General features: G+C 42.6%; 1 protein-coding gene across 1 annotated transcript in view; it reads left to right on the forward strand.

Annotated features, from left to right (window-relative positions):
* Positions 1-18,432, forward strand: part of FAM177A1 (family with sequence similarity 177 member A1) — a 42,016-nt gene that overhangs the window by 19,095 nt on the left and 4,489 nt on the right. The gene's annotated exons all lie outside the window — the stretch shown is intronic.

Genomic DNA, 18,432 nt, shown 5'->3' on the forward strand with positions numbered 1-18,432 from the left:
CATGGAGTTTGGTTAATTAGAGGGTAGTTGTAGATCACATCTTACTCATGGGCTTTGAGTTAAACTAGGTGGGAAAGAGGAAAAATTGTGGGTATGAGAGAGGCCAGGTTGGAGATCTGGACCTTAAGCAAAGGGGAAGAGGGTATGTGAGGAACAGAAATTGGGACAAATGCAAATTACAAGGGAAGCTGTGGAGTTAATCCATAGTGGATTTGTAGCTTTGAGCTCTATATTATTGGGCTGAAGCTTGTCTTCATTTGGGAAAGAGGAACGTGAATATTGGCTGGAGTGAACATAGGATGGGATAAGCAACAAAAACATGTAAAGCATGCAGCTTACTAAAATTACAGTATATTAAGTAAAAATGCTTTAAGTTTCTATTAACATGTTTAAGTAAAGGGCAGTTCTTATGCTTGCTCATATCCTATTTCTTTAAGGAATCTGCGGGGAGGACAGCATGAGTCACTCTGTACTGGCTAAGGAGGTCACAAATTTCTGTCTGTATTCAGGTATTATTGAGTCAAAGTTATCCCCAACGACTCAATCTATCAAGGTCTTCCCCAGTGCAAATCTCTCATTTAAATGTTTCAAACACAGGATGAGTGATAGGACATTGTATGCAAGGTTAGGAATACAGGTGAACTGTCTTCCCCTATATAAAGTACAAAAAGTTTGTTTCCTTTTCAGTCCACTCCAGAAAGCCATTTCTTAGCACATGATCCAAAGCCTGTTGAAGTCAGTGAAAAGAGTCCCATTGAATTTAATGGGCTTTGGATAAGGCCTTTAAGAAAAGTGCAATAGCCAGTTCTTGATTCCTTTGAATAGCACTCTCCCATGTGTACTGTGCTGAGGGAAGGCACTGGAGAGTCAGCTGTAGTGAGGGCAGAGGCTGCGTCTACACTAGAAACGTCAGAGTGCTGCCGCGAGAGCTCTCCCGCAGCAGCGCTTTGCAGTGGGAGTGTGGTCACGCATGAGCATTGGAGGGAGCTCCCAGTGCTCCCTGGTAATCCACCTCCATGAGGGGAATAGCTGCGAGCGCTGGGAGCCTTATCCACACTAGCGCTTTTAAGTGCTCAAACTTGCTGCACTCGAGGTGATTTTTCACTCCCCTGAGCCAGCAAGTTAGAGTGCTATAAAGTGTAAGTGTAGACAAGCCCAGAGACACACCACTCTACAAACTGACACATTTTCAAAGTACATTCAAAGATGCATGATAGATGGGAATAGTATGAGTTGTTTCTCTTCTTGCTTCCTGGTTACAGATTTGTGTGCACTAAGGAACATGAAATGTGCCAAAGTTGAGATTGGTTCTCTCCCCACCCCCAAATTACTATGTAATCCTTAGTTTTTTAACTTTTTGAATTAAAAGAATTCTGTGGCCTGTGGAGCACTATATGCTTTATTGTTCGCTCCTTTTTTTTTCTTTTATGGAAGAAGCTTCATTATAACAACTTCAATTAAGGTAAACTAGACGAAGGGTTGCTATTATCTGCAGTATGTTTTATGTATCTCAAATGAGTTGAGGACCCACTAAGCCAAGCTGAGCTGTGATGTTTTGGCAAACAGCTGCTTTAAAAATGTTTTGTATTGTAGGATTTCTATACGCATAAAAAAATAGTCAGTTTGCTGGGACCAGCATGTCTACAACTCATTATCCCAGTTGGGATACAAAAAACTATGTTGCAAATAATAGCAGCTTCTGGTCCAATTTACCTTATGGTACATTTAGTACTTTGGAAATTCTGCATCATAACATTTTGGAGCCCAGCTGGTGTTGGCATCTTTACAGCTCCTCTATTGAGTTGAGGGAAACATTTTTTTATGTTGCAGAGAAATTATAATTAAGCCAAAATGCTTACTGAATGTTTTAGAACTAAACTGAGAATGACCACGTTCCCTTAGCTGACAAGCTTTAAGCTTAGATTTTCAAAGATTATCTGAAGAAATAGCCAGATCTGAGTCAAAAAAACTGTATCAACCCTGTCTCTCTAATTACCCTTCCTACTCAAAACCCAGAACCAGTACTCCACCCTCATCCTCCTTGACTTATCAGCCACCTTTACACCATCTACCATCCTCTTTTCCTTGAAATATTGTCTTCTCTTGGCTTCTCTGACTCTGTTTTCTCCGGGTTCTTCTACCTCTCTAATTGCTCGTTCAGCTTGTTGTTGCCAGAGGATCCTCCGCATTCCCCCCTCTTAGTGTGGGTTCCACAGGACTCTGTCCTTGGTTCCCTTTTCTACTGCCTCTGCACCTTATCTGTAGGTAATTTCATGAGTAAATTCAACTGCCACCTCTATACTGATGACTTCCAGGCCTGCTGCCTTCTGTTCAAACTAAAATCTCTGCCTATCTCTGGCTTCTGTTCAATGATGTCTAATCAGAACGTCATTATCAACATGGTTAAAGCAGAGCTCTGAGTCTTCCCTCAAGCCCGCTCTGCTACTTTATTTCTCAAACACTGTGGACTTGCACCTCTCTAGGTCCTCATATCCAGACTGTCTAAATCTTGCTGATTTTTTTTTTCTGCATAACATCTCTAAGATATGGCATTTTCTATCCATCTACACAGCTAAAACTCTTATCCAGGCTCACATCATCTCATGTCTTGTTTTACTACATCATCCTTTTCTCTGGCCTTGACAAATGCAATCTTGCTCTACCCATTCCGAATGCTTCTGCAAAGATCATTTTCCTAACTCATTGCTTTGACCATGATGCCTCTGTTTTGTATCCCTCCACTGGTTTTCCCTTATGTTTGCATACAGAAGCTGGCTTGTTTTTATTTTCAAGGCCCTTTGTGATGTTTCCTATCCTACCTGTTAACTCTCATTCACTATCAAAATGTCAACTCTCGCCTCCATCACCCATTTGTTAAATTTTCAAACAAGCACCTTTGTTCGTTCTCTCATGCTGCTGCTTATGCTTGGGAGGAGCTCCCATAGAATCTGCAAAACTACCTCATTATCCTCCTCCAAAAATGTCCTTTTTTGTTTTGTTTTTTGTTTTTGTTTGTTTCATACAAAAGACTTGAGTGGTTAGGTGGCTGATGTGCTCAGACCACTGTCTATCTTACTGACCAGTATTGTCTCCTTGTACTTCCTCATCTGTTTGCCTGTCTCTTGTTTCTATCTTGATTACAAGCTGTTTAGAGCAGGGACATTCTTTTTGTTCCGTGTTTGTACAGCACCTAGCACAGTGGGGTCCTAGTCCATTATTAGGGTTCCCAGGTGCTATTACAATACAAATAGTACATAAATAATCTGTGAGTTGGTCAGTCAATAAAATGAAAGCAAAGCCAAGGCCATGCACTGAGTGCAAGAAGAAGCCAAAAATGAACTACCCCAAAATAATCATTGGTCTTAAAGATTTTTCAGTTCATGTGAGTGGGGTGGGCAACCTACACTATCTAAGTCCTTTACCAGAATCTTCAAGAAGTTTTTGTTTAAGTAAAACATTTTACGTTGTAAGCCAAGTAACACTGAAATTCTTTGGGAATGTATCAACAAAAATACAGTTCGCTTCCCATCCTTAGCAACAATATGTGTTGAAGCAGCAAAGAATCCTGTGGCACCTTATAAACTAACAGACGTTTTGGAGCATGAGCTTTCGTGGGTGAATACCCACTTCTTCAGATGCATGTCGTGGAAATTTCCAGGGGCAGGTATATATATGCAAGCAAGCAAGTTAGAGATAACGAGGTCAGTTCAATCAGGGAGGATGAGGCCCTGTTCTAGCAGTTGAGGTGTGAAAACCAAGAGAGGAGAAACTGGTTCTGTAGTTGGCAAGCCATTCACAGTCTTTGTTCAATCCTGAGCTGATGGTGTCAAATTTGCAGATGAACACCAAAATCTCCACCAAGCATTCTCAAAACTACAATACCCGCACGAGGAAATAAGGAAACAGATCAACAGAGCCAGACGTGTACCCAGAAGCCTCCTGCTGCAAGACAAACCCAAGAAAGAAACCGACAGGACTCCACTGGCCATCACATACAGCCCCCAGCTAAACCCCCTCCAACGCATCATCAAGGATCTACAACCCATCCTGGACAATGATCCCACACTTCCACAGGCCTTGGGTGGCAGGCCAGTCCTTGCCCACAGACAACCTGCCAACCTGAAACATATTCTCACCAGTAACTGCACACCGCACCATAATAACTCTAGCTCAGGAACCAATCCATGCAACAAACCTTGATGCCAACTCTGCCCACATATCTACACCAGCGACACCATCACAGGACCTAACCAGATCAGCCACACCATCACTGGTTCATTCACTTGCACATCCACCAATGTAATATACGCCATCATATGCCAGCAATGCCCCTCTGCTATGTACATTGGCCAAACTGGACAGTCTCTACGGAAAAGGATAAATGGACACAAATCAGAGATTAGGAATGGCAATATACAAAAACCTGTAGGGGAGCACTTCAACCTCCCTGCCCACACTATTGCAGACCTTAAGGTGGCCATCCTGTAGCAAAAAAACTTCAGGACCAGACTTCAAAGAGAAACTGCTGAGCTTCAGTTCATCTGCAAATTTGACACCATCAGCTCAGGATTGAACAAAGACTGTGAATGGCTTGCCAACTACAGAACCAGTTTCTCCTCTCTTGGTTTTCACACCTCAACTGCTAGAACAGGGCCTCATCCTCCCTGACTGAACTGACCTCGTTATCTCTAGCTTGCTTGCTAGCATATATATACTGCCCCTGGAAATTTCCACCACATGCATCTGAAGAAGTGGGTATTCACCCACGAAAGCTCATGCTCCAAAACATCTGTTAGTCTATAAGGTGCCACAGGATTCTTTGCTGCTTTTACAGATCCAGACTAACATGGCTACCCCTCTGATACTTGACAATATGTGTTGTCTTTCTTAGCTCTGCTTTGACTAAATAATCTTAAGTATCAGAGAGGTAGCCGTGTTAGTCTGGATTTGTAAAAGCAGCAAAGAATCCTGTGGCACCTTATAGACTAACAGACGTTTTGGAGCATGAGCTTTCGTGGGTGAATACCCACTTCATCGGATGCATGTAGTGGGAATTTCCAGGGGCAGGTATATATATGTAAGCAAGCTAGAGATAATGAGGTTAGTTCAATCAGGGAGGATGAGGCCGTGTTCTAGCAGCTGAGGTGTGAAAACCAAGGGAGGAGAAACTGGTTTTGAAGTTGGCAAGCCATTCACAGTCTTTGTTTAATCCTGAGCTGATAGTGTCAAATTTGCAGATGAACTGAAGCTCAGCAGTTTCTCTTTGAAGTCTGGTCATGAAGGTGTTTTGCTGCAGGATAGCCATCTTAAGGTCTGCTATCAGGGCTGTAGCAACAAAGAGCGTGGCCCCCTCTGAACATATGTCTGGGGCCCCTTACAATGCAGAAACTGGAATGCGGTTTTTATTTTATACAATATTCAGGGTTCATATTATGTATACATAGGCCTACAGTGTACATGTATTCCGTATTTACGCAAAGCGCTTCTTTCGAGCCTTGTTCTCCGCAAATTGGTTGATCAATGCGTCATAGTCCAGAGATCTGGCAATCTTGTTTTCGATTTGAGATAACTGCAAGCGCAGAAGGCCTGTCATCTGTCATGGTTGAGTGCAGGATATTCTTGATCAGTTTCATTCTGCTGAAGCTCCTTTCAGCACCAGCGACAGTAACTGGTGTGGTCAGAAGAATTCTGATGCAAATGCAAAGATTCGGATATATCTCCTGAAGGCTGTTCTTGTATATGTACGTTAAAAAATTGTTTGCCATGACAAGTCCTCTCTCTTTCTCGATGACATAAATAAAACGATTCAATTCCATTATGAGTTCGTTGGCATCAATGTCTCCCATTTTTCTTTCAAAATTTTTGCTGTGATTTTCCAGTTCATTTTCTCTGTGACACTGCTTCAGGCTGTTAGCGTTGTACAGAAATCCAAACAACTTATACCACTCCACGAGTTGGTCAAATCGCGACGAAACAGAAGATATGGCCTGATCAGTGAGAACAAGAAAGAACTGCGATTTGAATTTTTCTTCGGCAGAAAGACGACTCGAATCATCAGCACATTCGTAATCAAACATTCTCTTCTTACGTCGCACCCTGGTTTCTGGAAACACCTGCTCAATACCCATATGCTCTGCTATTTCACGTGCATTTGTGACCACAGAGTTATATCCTGTATTTCGATAGTCTTCCAAAAACTTCCTTGTAGCACCGACTTCTGCCTGCAGTATGTCAATTGACACATCTGGTGACTGAATTTGCTGGTTTTATTGATGTGAAATAGTATATCGTACCACGTGTACACAGTCAGAACAAAAGGCCACGTAGTAACATAGTCTAAAAGGGCACCGGCTTCTGTTGCTGTATTGCCATCTTTCGTTTTCGAGCGCATGTTCTCGCAAAGATGACAAAGTATTGCACAATTCTTCAAGGTGATAACGCAATGGCTTCACAGCATCAATTCTCGACTCCCAACGAGTGTCCGATAACCCTTTAACAGATATTGGCATATGTTCTTGAAGTATATCCCAACGTGAAGGTTAAGAAGAAAATATAACGTATATTCTGTTAATCAGACCGAAAAAATCAACGGCATATTTCGATGACTTTGCTGCGTCTGAGATCACAAGATTCCAAGTGTGAGCTCCATATGGTACATATGAGGCACAGTCATTTATTTCTAGCATGCGGGCTTGAACTCCTTTATTCTTTCCTCTCATATTTGCGCTGTTATCGTAAGCTTGGCCTCTCATGTCAGCAATGTCTATTCCTAAGTTGTTTGCCTTTTCAAGAAACGCTTCCAATAAGCCCTCGCCAGTTGTATCATGAACATTAAGAAAACCAACAAACACTTCATGAATATTGACACCATCTTCACCGTTGCATTCAACAAAGCGTAACACCACAAACATCTGTTCTTCATGTGACACGTCGGGAGTACAGTCCAAAATAACTGAATAATATTTTGCTTTTTTAAGCTGCGCTATGTTGGCCTCTTGAATGTTACTGGCAACAAGTTGAATCAGCTCGTTTTGGATCTGTGGACTGAGGTACTGAACATGCGTCTCTGCCTTCTTAATCCTCTGTAAAAGTTCGCTGAGGACAGTATCATACTTTGCAAGCAATTCAAACAGTCCCAAAAAGTTGCCATTCGAAGGATCGCAGAGCTTTTCATTACTTCCTCGAAATGCCAAGTTTCTTTCGGACAAGAAAATAACCACATCAACCATGCATTTGACAACATTTTCTCCAGAAATCTCTTTCTTTCAGAAAAGCCTGCAATTCGAGTTGGTCAATAGATGTACGGTTTACTATGCCTGACCGAAGGTCAAACCATTTCACCATACAGTCTTGATGACCTTTGCTTGTTTCATGCTGCTGAAGTCTTTTTGACAGTGCTTTCCAAGCAGATGTTCCACGACGTAGCGGTATGTCGCCAGTGCCAAATAATTTACAACAAAAACAAAAAATGGCATCTTTCTGAACTGAGTACATTAACCATGAAGGTCTTATCTTCTCGCCATTTGCCATGGTTCGATAGAAATGAGTACTTGTGAACCTCCGTCTTTCCTCGTTAAATGGAAATTCGTAACTTTCATTCTGCTGCGGTGGGCCACGTGCAACAATGTCACACACTTGCCTGTCTGATATTATAGACGGCCAATCTCCTGGATCATCAGTCAGTGGTTCAGATTCAGATACTTCTTTCCCGGCAGCAGCTGGAATATCTGTCACAGTTTGTTTGGTAGAACAGCTGGCTTCACCTTCGACCTCACTTGAAGCACTTCTGGATACTTCTGGATACAATTAGTTGCTGCTAGTGCTGTCTGTTTCATGTGCCTGTACCGGTACGTTGGATTGCAGCGCAAAATACGTTGACAACTTCGGAATTTTCTCAAGTTCTTTCTCGGCATCTTTTGCTGCCTTTCGTTTACTAGCTCCGCTCTTGGACATCACAAAGCACACTTCTGCATTGGAAACGATAAACTAAACAACTAAATTAATAACATTTATCCGCCGACCGCCATTATGAATGCAAATACACATTCTTTGAATGGGTCCAACTAAAATTCGAAACTGACCGACAGACAACTGATGTAGCCAATAGCATTATGATGTATCATAATGACATCACGGTTTTGTCAGTAAAACCGACATGGATTGTGCAATAGCGTCAATAAATGTCACTTACCTAGTTATACCTTACATTTTTTTTGCCACTTTTATGGGCCCCCTTCCTTGCAGGGCCCCCTCCGGTCGGAGGGTATGGAGGGCGCTTGCTACGCCTCTGTCTGCTATAGTGTGGCCAGGGAGGTTGAAGTGTTCTCCTACAGGCTTTTGTATATTGCCATTCCTAATATCTGATTTGTGTCCATTTATCCTTTCCCTGGCCACACTATAGCAGACCTTAAGATGGCCATCCTGCAGCAAAAAAACTTCAGGACCAGACTTCAAAGAGAAACTGCTGAGCATCAGTTCATCCGCAAATTTGACACCATCAGCTCAGGATTAAACAAAGACTGTGAATGGCTAGCCAACTACAAAACCAGTTTCTCCTCCCTTGGTTTTCACACCTCAGCTGCTAGAACAGGGGCTCTTCCTCCCTGATTGAATTAACCTCATTATCTCTAGCTTGCTTGCATATATATACCTGCCCCTGGAAATTCCCACTACATGCATCCGACGAAGTGGGTATTCACCCACAAAAGCTCATGCTCCAAAATGTCTGTTAGTCTATAAGGTGCCACAGGATTCTTTGCTGCTTTTAAATGATGTTAAAGTTATTAGTCCATTACAGTGTGTAGTTACACTAGATTTGTTGTTCCTATTGTCATGACAGGTAATTTGCTGCCATGTTGTCTCTTGAAAATCTGAATGTGTGAGGTTTTCTTTCCTAAAAGAATAGGTGGGTCCCCAATGTGTAGAGCTCTTATTAAATGTCCTTTTTGAGTCTTTTAGATACTAGGGCTAATACTTCTCCTAGTGAGTGAGCTTCCTTAAGAATAGAACTGTATGCTACTATAGCTGAATCTTCCTTGAGCTGTTTGTAAATTTTAATTTTAGTTGCATTTTCCTTCTCTGTCCGAATTTAGTTAGAGAGGGTATGTGTGTGTATTTAATGTTGCAAATCTTGTTTCATTTCTGTCTGTTAAGCACTAATTCCATCTTCTATTGCAATTTTTTTGATAAATTCCATTAGAAGAACATAGTACTTTTCTACCCCCATTCTCCCAATCAAAGTATTGAGATTTCTTTGAGCATAGGGGATTGAAATGCACTGTCAGGATGCCTGTCAATAAGGCTTATTTTAAGTGCCATTTTTCCAGTATTACTCATAGATTCATAGACTTAAGGTCAGAAGGGACCATTATGGTCATCTAGTCTGACCTCCTGCACAATGCAGGCCACAGAATCTCACCCACTCACTCCTGTAACAAACACTCCTAACCTATGTCTGAATCACTGAAGTCCTCAAATCGTGGTTTAAAGACCTCAAGGTGCAGAGAATTCTCCAGCAAGTGACCCTCAATAAATTTAAAGCTACTTCACAGTCACAGTAAGAGTTTTATGTGGTAACTCTGTTCATCTAACTCTGAAGGGTCTCTATTAGCCACTTGCAAACTAGCTATTCTCTACATCCTAGTTTGTACTGCTTTTGGGAACTTTTGGCACCTTTGGAAAATCCTGTCCATGTAAACTGAGTGAGCAAGTAAGAAGAAAGGAAAGCAGGATTATTCCGTGTGTGAGTTTCCTTGTTCCTAGTGTTTCACAGTGAAACACATCTTTCTCTTTTCCTGTTGAATTAGCACAGAATAGCTTCTTTTGTCTTTCTCCCTCCTTTGAGACTTTACCTTTTGGATTATGGGATACAGTGTTTCATATTAACTAGTTATGCTGGTTGTATTAAGGGCACAGTTTGTAATCGAAGCAAGGACTCTGATAAATAACTCTTTTTTTTTTTTTCCCCTAGAATCTTATTAAAACTTTTAGTAAGTCAGGACCACCTCTATGAAATCTGTTTAATTTTGCATTGTGGCAAGGTAGTGGAAACTAGAAGATTATGTACATATCATTGAATTAAAAGTGCTATTAAATTATATCTGAATTTGCATTATTTCAATAGTATGTTTAAAAGAATTCTGCATGTGGTTTCTTACATTCCTGTTACTTTGAGAAGTTCAGTTCCTTTTGGTATTTTTAAATGTTAAAGTAATGCTTCTAGCTGCTTGCTCACTGCTAACCAGCAGCACTCTAAAATGGTTTGTCCTGTGCACTGTGTGAATGCCTTTTTCACCTTATCACACATTGTTTATCTGTAGGGTTGTGCTGGTGCCAACCGTTACTCCCGTTTATAGCAGCATCCTTTCCAGCACTCTTCCTGACTTCTCTGACTAAACAAGCACAAAAGTGACTGTCATTAAAACGACTGCCAACTGAGTGCTTAATTAAAAAGCATAGAGTGCTTTTGTGCAGCTAGGACAGCAGCCTTTTTGCTTATGCTTGTCACCATAGCGGAACACTTCCTATAACACCTGCTAAAAATACATTGTCTGGATTCTCGGTAGGCAGTCAATAGAATGATGCAGGTAGTGTGAAAGCTGGTCTTGTGTAAGCCAGAGGAACGTTCTGTCAGATAAGCACTAAAATCTGGTAATCTGCATACATACACAAAATGTAATTGTGATCCTTTGTTTTAAAACCATAGAGATTATTTCTAAAACCTTTGATAAGTATATACATATTAAATAACATACAAAATAAGAATTTTCACACTTGTTTTAAACAGTACTTGTCAGGGTGGATTTGATTTAAATCACTAGTAAGGAAGACTAGATTTATTTATGGATTTCTACATAAAAGTGCATTCTTGTTGGTTGTTATAACCTTAGTACATATTCTTCACAACTCAGATAGATGTAGGTTTCATTTTTAGAAAGTCCGTATTATACATTTTTAAAGTGATTTATTTGAAAACTTTTCAGATTAGTTTTACAGCTATATGAGAAAATGAATGATTATTTCAGGCCTGCACAACTCGTAAAGCGGCAAGAGCCACATTACTCCAAAGAAGCAAAGAGTCCTGTGGCACCTTATAGACTAACAGACGTTTTGGAGCATGAGCTTTCGTGGGTGAATACCCACTTCGTCAGATGCATGTCACCCACGAAAGCTCATGCTCCAAAACGTCTGTTAGTCTATAAGGTGCCACAGGACTCTTTGTTGCTTTTAAGATCCAGACTAACACGGCTACCCTCTGATACATTACTCCAAAGAAAACAGCTGAGGGCCGAAACCCCCGCGGCCCTGCGGAAACACTCCCCCGCCCCCCCCGGACCTTCCGCCCCAGCGGAAACACCCCGCCCCAGCACCGCTCAGCCCTGCAGAAACAAACCCTCCTTCCCCAGCGTCGCCCCACCAAAACAGCTGTGGGTCAAAAAGGAAGGTTGGGGGTGGGGAGGTGATACTTGATTTTAAATCAACCAGAGGCTCCCAGCTGAAGAGGTGGCTGGGAGCCCTCAGGGTCAAATTAAAGGGCCCGGGGCTCCAGCGGTTGGGGGAACCTGGAGCTTTGCGAGGCTGGGGGAACCTGGAGCTTTGCGAGGCTGGGGCAGGGATTTAAAGGGCCCAGAGCTCCTACTGCTGAGGGGAGCCCGAGCCCTTGAAATCCCAGCCCCAGCCCATCCGCTGGAGCCGCGGTCTGGATTCAAAGGGCTCTGGGCTGCCTGCAGCCGCGGGGAGCCCTGAGCCCTTTAAACCTCAGCTGCGGCCGGGAATCTCTGCGGGCAGCCCAGAGCCCTTTGAATCCCGTCTGCAGCTGCAGACAGGAACTGGTGCAGGCAGGGCAGGGGGTTCAGGGCTGGTGCGGGCAGGGGGTGCAACAGGGGTTGGCTGCGGGCAGCTGGTGCAGGTACAGGGGGTACAGCCCATCTTGTATGGTGAGTGCCCTCTCCTCCTCCCTCCCCCACCAGGGTAGCAGCAGCAGCAGCCCGGGGCTTAGGGGCTATTTAAAGGGCCCAGGGCTCCCCTGCTTCTACCGCCCCAGCCCTATAAATAGCTGAGGGAGCCCTGGGGAAGCAGCAGGGCTCCGGCAGCTATTTAAAGGACTGGGGCGGCAGAGGGAGCTGGAGCCCTGGCCCTTTAAATAGCCCCTGGAACCTCCTGCTACCTGAGGGCTCTGGGGATATTTTAAGGGCCCGGGGCTCCCCTTCTTCTACCGTTCCAGCCCTTTAAATAGCCACGGGACCCCTGGGGAAGCGGTGGGGCTCCAATGGCTATTTAAAGGGCTGGGACGGTAGAAGCAATGAGAGTCCCGGACATTTTAAATAGTCTACAGAGCCCCACAGCCCTACCCCATGGCTCCAGCAGTGGTGCTCTGGTGGCTATTTAAAGGGTCTGGGGCCAGCCCCTGCTGGGAGCCCCAGGCCTTTCAAATTGCCCCCTAGGGAAGCTGGGCCACCCTAGTACAGCGCACCAGCTTTTGCCAGTACACCGTACTGGGCCGCGGGGCCCGATTCAGGGGAATTGGTTGAATTGGCCTAAAGCCGGCCCTGGCGGCTGGGATTTAAAGGGCAGCTCAGAGCCTTTTGAATCCCGGCTGCGGGCCGCACAGTGAATCTTCGCTGGCCGCATGTTGTGCAGGCCTGGGTTATTTCATTTACGAAAGGTAATTGAAGCAGATAGTTCACCTTCTAATGACTTCATAAATATCTCCAATTCAACAGGTTAATCATTTAATATTTGGAGGATTTTCTTGCCATGCTGTATTAGGAGGAGAACGTCACCAGACAGACACACAAATTGTTTTATTTAACTAAAACAACAATGTTATGTATTCTGGTTTTTTCTTAAAAAACAAACATAGAATATTATAACAAAATAAGCATTTGAATTTAGTTAAACATTCAAGTTTTTTAAAATCAGGTTTGTTTTTGTTAAAATTGTTAACTAAAATAGTTAAATGAAATATTAAAAAAAGAAAATTAAACTGTCAGCCAACTCAACATGAGAAACTTAAAATTTTGGCTTCTGCAGTTAACTCAGTCGTCTTCACCTTCATTTTCCTGTTTGTTCATAATTTGGAAAAGAAAAACAAGCTTTCCTGCTTTTTCAGGTCCCAAACGATTTCTCAGTTTGGAATGAATTAGTCCAAAGGAAGAAAATATTATTTTGCAATGTTCAGCGGCAGTCAAAAAAGCAAACAGGATGTTAGCAATCATTAAAAAGGGGATAGAGAATAAGACAGCGAATATCGTATTGCCCTTATATAAATCCATGGTATGCCCACGTCTTGAATACTGCATACAGATGTGGTCTCCTCATCTCAAAAAAGATATACTGGCATTAGAAAAGATTCAGAAAAGGGCAACTAAAATGATTAGGGGTTTAGAAGGGGTCCCATATGAGGAGAGATTAAAGAGGCTAGGACTTCTCAGCTTGGAAGAGAGGAGACTAAGGGGGGATATTATAGACCAGGGGTAGGCAACCTATGGCACGTGTGCCGAAGGCGGCACGCGAGCTGATTTTCAGCAGCACTCTTACTGCCCGGGTTCTGGCCACTGGTCCGGGGAGCTCTGTGTTTTAACTTCATTTAAAATGAAGCTGCTTAAACATTTAAAAAACCTTATTTACTTTATTGTACTATATGTTGTATGTAAACAATAGTTTAGTTATATATTATAGACTTACAGAAAGAGACCTTCTAAAAAATGTTAAAATGTATTACTGGCACATGAAACCTTAAATTAGAGTGAATAAATGAAGACTCAGCACATCACTTCTGAAAGGTTGCCGACTCCTGTGATAGAGAGATGTAAAATCATGAGTGATGTGGAGAAAGTGAATAAGGAAAAGTTATTTACTTGTTCCCATAATATAACTAGGGGCCACCAAATGAAATTAATTGGCAGCAGGTTTAAAACAAACACAGTGCACAGTCAGCTTGTGGAACTCCTTGCCTGAGGAGGTTGTGAAGGCTAGTACTATAACAGGGTTTAAAAGAGCCGGATACATTCAGGGAGGGTAAGTCCATTAATGGATATTAGCCAGGAAGGGTAAGGAATGGTGTCCCTAGCCTCTGTTTGTCAGAGGGTGGTGATGGATGGCAGGAGAGAGATCACTTGATCATTACCTGTTAGGTTCACTCCCTCTGGGGCACCTGGCATTGGCCACTGTCAGTAGATAGATACTGGGCTGGATGGACCTTTGGTCTGACCCAGTACAGCTGTTCTTATGGTCTATGTCCTACACTGGCAGAAAAAGCTACTGCTGTTAAGTGAGATTATCACTTCAACAGCCTCTGAATTCAAGTGCATAAGTGACTTTCACCAGTTCACCGGTGTGACTTTCTTTAAAACGTCATCAGCAAACATATTTCTTGAATAGTTCACCCTTAGCTCTGAAGTTTATTATAATTGGCATAATGGAGGGATGATTGCTGGATGTCCATGTCAAAGCCTCTTCTTCAGCAGTTAAGATTTGACTCTGGTATGAGTATTGAGAATATTTGCAAGAAAATGAGCTGGAGATAGTACTGTACTTGTCCCATTAGTTAAATTACAAGCATCAAAAAAACAATGTCATTGCATATTTCTCTCTTTAAGATCTCACTCAGTTCCTTCCAGATTTCAACAGCATCAGCGATAAAACCACTATTTCCTTGCATTTTGTTCAAGGCTACAGAAATAGGCTTCAGGGTACTCCACATGTGTTCAGCATTTCTCCTAAGCCCAATGTTGAGAACTTTGGCTGTGACAGTGCCATCTGTTTTTTCACAATTTTGTTCACTAACTGTCATCAGATTAGGTCAGTTCTTGATATAGTGCTCAAAACAGTCCACCACTGAGTTCCATCACACATCTTGTGGGAGAGTTAGCTTGGTTCCTCCCACTTTTTTCAGAGCTGCTTCTGCAAAGTGATTGTTATGGAAGTATTTTGCAATTTCAACAACATTAGCCTTTATTTCTGGAACACTGAAGTCTTTGGCTAGGAGGTGCATCAAATGAGCATTGCAACCGTATGTGGTTAGCTTGGGACTCTCTTCTAAATTTCTTCTAATCTTGGATACATTTGCAGCTTGTCTGTGACCAACCTGCATACTAGACGTTTGAATCTTTTTTCAGTTTGTTATAGCTTTTACTGCTACTTCTTGTAAGTATTCTGCTGTGTGTGCATTTCCTGATGTATCAGTTATTTCTGTACTGGCTGCGGTTCGCTGCTCCAGGCCAATGGGGGCCGCGGGAAGCGATGCGGACCGAGGGACGTACTGGCTGCCCCATTAGCCTGGAGCAGTGAACCACACCCAATGAGAGTCGCGATCAACTGGACCTGCGGACGTGGCAGGTAAACAAACTGGCCTGGCCCGCCAGGGACTTTCCCTACACAAGCGGCATCCCAAGTTTGGGAAACACTGCCATAGAGTAACAACTATATTTTTTGCTCCAACATGAGAATTCAAGAAGAGTCTCCAGAAGGAAGACAAGCAGTCCTTAAGAAAGAAGTATGAAATAAAAAAGTTTTCCAACCGGAAGATCCTGCATGTTCAGACATGTTCCTTTCATCATCTTTAATGCAGCTTCCTCCTGAGAAGGAACGCTTCTCATGATGTTATTTCATTCGGGCAACCAGGCCTTGCATTTCTTTGTTGCACTGTTTGCATTTTGCATGCATGCCTGTCTTACCCCCAGGTAAAGGAACTTCATTAAAATATTCCCAAACTGGGTCTCTTTTTATGGCCTGCTGGCGTTATAGGTTTTCCCTTCTAGTGAGAGAATGGTATGGTAGATCTCAAATCAGTGAAGGCTACACTCTGAAAGACCTCAAGACTTCTGGAATATGCTTCTCAAACAGCTTCACTTTTGTTTCTACTGCCTGTCCTCCTGTCTCACATTTATCTCCAGACATCTTCTCCTTGTCCAGATCTATTCTGCCCCCAACAATCTTCTGTTCATTGAACTTTTTGAAACTTTGCACTTTTAGAGAGCGGTAAGGGATTGACTGTGTGTACACACATTTGCAGAGGGACAAAAGGGTTGAGGTCTGTTATTTCTCACCTCTGTATGTTTGTTTGTTTGTTTTTGTTTCTATTTTAAAAACATTTTTTGCTGTTAACAAGCATGTTATCTCTGGAGATACAAATCCACAGTTTGAGAACTGTAAAACCTAAGCATCTCTGATGTATCTTCTAGACTGAGCACAGAGTCTCATTGGGTAGATAGAAAGATTAACCTAAATAATTATACAGAAGCCCCTGGAACCTCATAAGATTGAGTCCGTAATCCATGAACTATTGGAACTCATTTACAAAACTTTTCTTAAACATTACATGAACATATTGTCTCATACTTAGAATTAGAATTTATAATCTCTATTCCAGTATGAGATATCTTTGAACTATACTGTATCTTAGTTTTAATAATCTTAGAAAGGTTTTTTCCCTCAAAGCATTTTATAAAAAAAAATCTAATTTAAATAAAAAACAATTAGTTTTGTTTTTTGAAATCATTGAGTTTTATCCACCCTGGTACTTGTCATGGCTTAAATAACTCCATCATTGTAAAATAGCATCTGAAAACCCTTGCTATTGCACGGGTGTGCCACTTGGGCTAAGTAATCCATCATCTCTGTCGGGGTGGACAAACTTTTTGGCCTGAGTGTCACATTGGGGTTCCGAAACTATATGGAGGACTGAGTGGGGACGGCTATGCCTTCCCAAACAGCCTGGCCCCTGCCTGCTATCCGCCCCCTCCCACTTCCTGCTCCCCTCAGAATCCCCAACCCATCCAACACCCCCTGCTCCTTGTCCCCTGACCGCCCCCTCCCAGTACCCTCGCTCCCTGTCCCGTATTCACACCCCCACGCCCTGACAGGTCCCCCAGGACTCCCATGCCTATCCAACTACTCCCTGACTCCTCCTGGGGACCTCTTGCCCCTTATACGACCTCCTCGTCCCCTTACCATGCCACTCAGAGCACCAGGACTGGCAGCCACGCCGCCGCGCAGTCTAGAGCTCAAGGGTCAGGCAGGAGGGTCCCACAGGCTGGATGTGGCCCATGGGCTGCAGTTTGCCCACCTCTGATCTATGTAGTCTCTTTCGTGACGAGTGAAATTGTTGCATGCAAACTAGCTGTAGAGTAAGAGTGGTGGTTGGTTGAGTTATCTTTGTCACAATGGTTAAAGACTCTTGGCGTGGAAGAGATAAATGCCTTACTGTAGTTGAAAACCTGTGCTATTGCTCGGGTGTAATTCATAAAGTCAAAATGGCTGAGAACTTAAACTGGATGATACAGACTGCAAACACCAGTGGTGATTGAACCTAGTCTTGTGAACAAAAGAGCTCTCAGCCATTCTTGTGGCTGTTTCCATCATTTCACACTGACTCAGCAGACATTTTAGGCTTCAAAGTGACAATTCTAGAATCTTATTTTATAGATAATGGTTCAGGTATGTCTCAGTACCATTTTACTGGTACTTTCCAGCAGAAAGACCCCTCTACTGACAGTTTCTTATAAAAAAAACAAAAAAACAAACCTCATTTGAATTCAGAAGCTGGAGATTTTCAAAGTTTTTTCAGGCAAGCTCTATTATTTATGAGAAACATATACATGTCTTATATAATTTAACTAGAATTTGTCTTTTCACAATGGTCAAGGTCTCTAGCCTTGCCATTAGAACTGGTTAGAAATTATTTTTGATTTTTCTCCATTCCCCTCCCCAACAAATTGTATGACCTAGAGGGATTCTCAACCTTTTTCAGCAGGTTAGAAACCTAGACAAAATGCCATGGGATTCCCATGTCCTCCTGAGGTTCTAGATAGTGACATCATCAGTGTGTTCTTTAGCCATTTTTTCCTGAGGCTGCAATATTTCCATTGATGTGCATCTCTCCATAATCATTCGTTTTTGTTACTTCCAGAGTAGACTGCTGCTAATACTGTTCTGTGCTCTTGAAGACCACTTGCTGGATCTTGTACTACCTGAAGCCAATAGCTACCTGACTTTGCAATACAAACCACTTGAAGCATTTTTTAGACTGCATTAGATATATACTTCTCGGTGCAATTCAAGGTGCTGACTTGGATCTATAAAACCCTATAAGATTTGAATCCTGCCTGACCTAGACTGCCTCTCTCCCAGGGGCATCTTGACAACTGATCTTCTAATGATCCTTATATATGAATGAAATGGAAATAGAAGCAGGGAATTCTGGTGGAGAGGACTCAGGAATTGTGTTTTCCTGGGTGGTCAGAACTCAAGACCTTCAGTATAGTGTGTAAGCCCAACTATTCATTTTCTCTGATGGAGTGGAGAGTTGAATTTCTTTTGAGGGGGAAGTAAGTATAAGCAATAAGACATACATGTGCATGGACACCTAGAAATGGCTAGTTTTATGGTTTGTGCAGTGACATCAGGCTTTAAAGATCTGCAACCAGAATT

The sequence above is a fragment of the Gopherus flavomarginatus genome, chromosome 5 (genome assembly GCF_025201925.1).
Source record: "Gopherus flavomarginatus isolate rGopFla2 chromosome 5, rGopFla2.mat.asm, whole genome shotgun sequence".
Taxonomy (NCBI): Eukaryota; Metazoa; Chordata; order Testudines; family Testudinidae; genus Gopherus; species Gopherus flavomarginatus.